The sequence below is a fragment of the Magnolia sinica genome, chromosome 18 (assembly GCF_029962835.1).
Source record: "Magnolia sinica isolate HGM2019 chromosome 18, MsV1, whole genome shotgun sequence".
Taxonomy (NCBI): domain Eukaryota; kingdom Viridiplantae; phylum Streptophyta; class Magnoliopsida; order Magnoliales; family Magnoliaceae; genus Magnolia; species Magnolia sinica.
This window is the reverse complement of record NC_080590.1, coordinates 56,656,860-56,660,050: the sequence shown is the minus strand read 5'-3', so window position 1 is coordinate 56,660,050 and position 3,191 is coordinate 56,656,860. Positions and strand designations below refer to the sequence as shown.

Sequence of the window (3,191 nt, the reverse complement as noted above, 5' to 3'; positions counted from 1 at the left end):
TAAGAACCCCCACATTTTATATATTGCAAAGTAACCCAACGGAGAAAAAGAAAAAAAAAAGGAAAAAAGAAAGAAGACCATCCGGAAAAGAATGACTACGTTTTTCTGATGAGTAATCAGAGTTTTTTTTTTTTTACCACAACTATCAAATATATTGTCAAGGCAATGAAGCCTTAATGTCTGACCTGCAATAATACAATGGCAAAAATGTTTACAATCAGAGCCTTGTCCCACCTATTTACAATTAGCTGGAAAAAAATACTGATATATGAACAAAAGATCTAATTAAAAAAAAGGAAAGCAACAGTCCATGGAAATTAAAATCCATTGATAGCAGATCTTTTATAAGTTTTCGCTTTCACTGAATTCAGCACAGAATGCATCGCATGCATACAAAACAATTAGAATCCCATTGGCTTCTTTCCAAGGAATCAGAGGCAAATATTACCAAGTCTACAGTGAAAAAAGGTGACTAAGCCCACCAATCTTAGGCCTTTGGAAGTGAGGTGCACAAGCATCAAACTTCAGCCCTGGAAAATGTAGGGGAAGCATCAATAATCTCCTCAAAAATAAAAATCCCTTGCACTGCCAAACGGTATGGGGGAAATCAAACAATTCAAAATTGGATCCAGCAAAGCATATACATTGAAAACTAAAGAGCATAACTAAATGGAAAAAAAAAAAGAAAGAAAGAAAGAAAAAGGGGAAAAAATAAGATAACTAAATGCCTAAATAATGCCATTAACATTCCTAAACCAAAGTTTTGGTGTAGTAAGTTGGGTGATGAAGTCTCCATTAACAACTTTTTTTTTTTCTCATGAGGTAAGCATCACTTACCAAATTCTTAGCCCCTAGAAGGTTTCCTCTTTTGGCACGATTAATAGCAAGCTTTAGATTGTTTAATTGAAAGAGCCAACAGATATTTTTTTAATACAAACGTTCAATTTGTTGGATTAGGAATAAAACTAAAATAAGACTAAAGACATATTTGGCCACTAACGAAAGGCACAAGTGTCACTTCGTTGACGGTTGCAAGTAACACTTGCCCTCGCCTATTGACAGCACAGAAGCCTCCTACAGATGAAGGTTCTGTTGTAAAAAATATAGCCTCTGGACTGATTTGATTTTTGTAAACTGCTTTAGTGGTCTCCAAGTCATACACAAATAGGAGCCCAAGCTTTGTGATGACATATATCAGGCTGTACTTATTGGATATCTGCATAATAACAAGTAAAAGCTTAGAATTGAAAAAATATTTCTCAAACTTTGTCCACATATAATGGGTTTAAGATGAAACCTGCATTGCCACTGGGAAATCATCAGCAAAGTCTGGAGGGAAAAAAAGATCTTCTTGTTTCTTTGTAAAACCAGGCTTACCTGATAAAGAAATTAACAAGATCAATACCAGGAAGGAACAAAAACTAAAATACCAGGAAAACTATAGTAGGATTTGAAATTAAGCAGCTCTATAATGGTTCCACAAATGCCAATAGTCATCAACACGCAATTGAAGATACTGTGCAAAATTCTACTAAGCTTCCTCTATTATTGACTTTGCGACGCTCAAGCCTTTCTCCCTCCTCCTTTACCCGGGCTTGGGACCGGCAATGCAAGTAGTTGTATTGGCAGATTTAAAAAAGGGCTTAAGATCCATTTGGTTTGATAAAAAAATCATATTCATAAAGATTGATGTGATGACCAAATGGAGGTTAAGACTTGTAATACTACAAATATGTTCTAATAATAACAACAACAATACTTACATAAATGTAGTTGTTCTCCTTCACTTGGCTTCCATCATCTAACACTGCCTCAAAAAACATGCTAAAAAAGGTAAACACCCTCTTATTAATGTTGTAAAGAAACATGGAAAGAACAAGAGTTGCATTGAGTTAAAAGAAAATTGATAATAACAAGAGTAAATCATGTTGGTTAACTTGTTGATTTTGTTACCCAACCTATCATATGCATTGGATCTTAAGTTAATCCAAATTGCAAAATTAGAGTTAAACACTTTCTATCCAAAACCAATCACACATCAATCCTAAACCCATGCACAAAACATAAAACATTTACAGGAGAGAGAGAGAGAGGGAGATCCTTTCATTTAGCTCAATCCATCTCTCCTTAAACCTCTAAAACAAAACAATAAAAAGAAATTAATTAGTACTTTTGTGAGCGGTTCTTTGCTTAAAATAATTCCTTTAACAAAAGTAACCCCGGGTTTCATGATACTTGTAAGAAGAACTCTAGTCACATCCTACAAAATAAAATTCACTATTTGAAAAATTGCATTGTATTGAATAAACACTCATCTGTATACCACATATAATTAAGAATATAATAACATAAAAATATAATAAAAGAACTATTCACTTGGTATAAGGAAGTACCCCAGCACTAGTGTAACTCGTGGTCTTCCCCTTATTTGTCGAGTGTTTCTACAAATGATAAATCAATATCAATCATTATATACCAACTAAACTATATATAATCTAGGACATAGTGCATATGTAAATATATACATGTATATAATATAATTACCTGAGAGGTCACCCAATGGCTTGATGATGAGGACGGTTGGTTCATGTTAGAACTAGCAGTAGCATCGAATACTGTGGGTGGGTTATTGTTTGCATTATTCATAATGGCTATCAATTTCATCAGAGTTTCTTTTAAGAAAGAAATTTCAACATCACTTGCGGATGAGATTTCAACCATAGTTTCTTTAAGGGATGACATTTTAGCTACTCTTAGGGATGAGAGTGCAGCTATATTTTCATTAAGAGAGACCATTTTAGCATGTAGTTCCTTATATCTTTCATCTCTTCTCTAAGCAATGGAAGTCATCCTTTGTTGGCTGGATGTTGCACCCCACAAATCAGATGGAGATGGTCCTAACCAATTAGTGCGGACACGACCATACTTGTCTTTTCCCATGACTTGAGATAATAGATCATTCCTTGTCGTGCTACTCTGTGAGGCCCTGCGTTGTTGAGATATTTGTTCATTAAGTTTTGTCTACAATAATAATTATCACATGGTAATAGTTAATGGGTAAATATTCTACCTACTGCTACACATTTTGTAACGACCTTGGAATTTTTGTGCTAATCTTTCCTTAAGTAGTTGTTTTTGGGGTAATTAGCGCTTTACTTGATTGCTTGTGAAATTCGCATCAATCACTTTAA

At 34.3% G+C, this 3,191-nt stretch overlaps 1 long non-coding RNA gene across 1 annotated transcript; it reads right to left on the bottom strand.

Moving 5' to 3' along the window:
- Positions 1-970: 970 nt before the first annotated feature.
- LOC131233584 (uncharacterized) lies at positions 971-2,082 on the bottom strand. Its single transcript, XR_009165290.1, has 3 exons — positions 1,764-2,082; positions 1,298-1,377; positions 971-1,216 (listed from the first exon to the last, which is right to left on the bottom strand). It is a non-coding gene; the product is annotated as an uncharacterized LOC131233584 (long non-coding RNA).
- Positions 2,083-3,191: the final 1,109 nt, after the last annotated feature.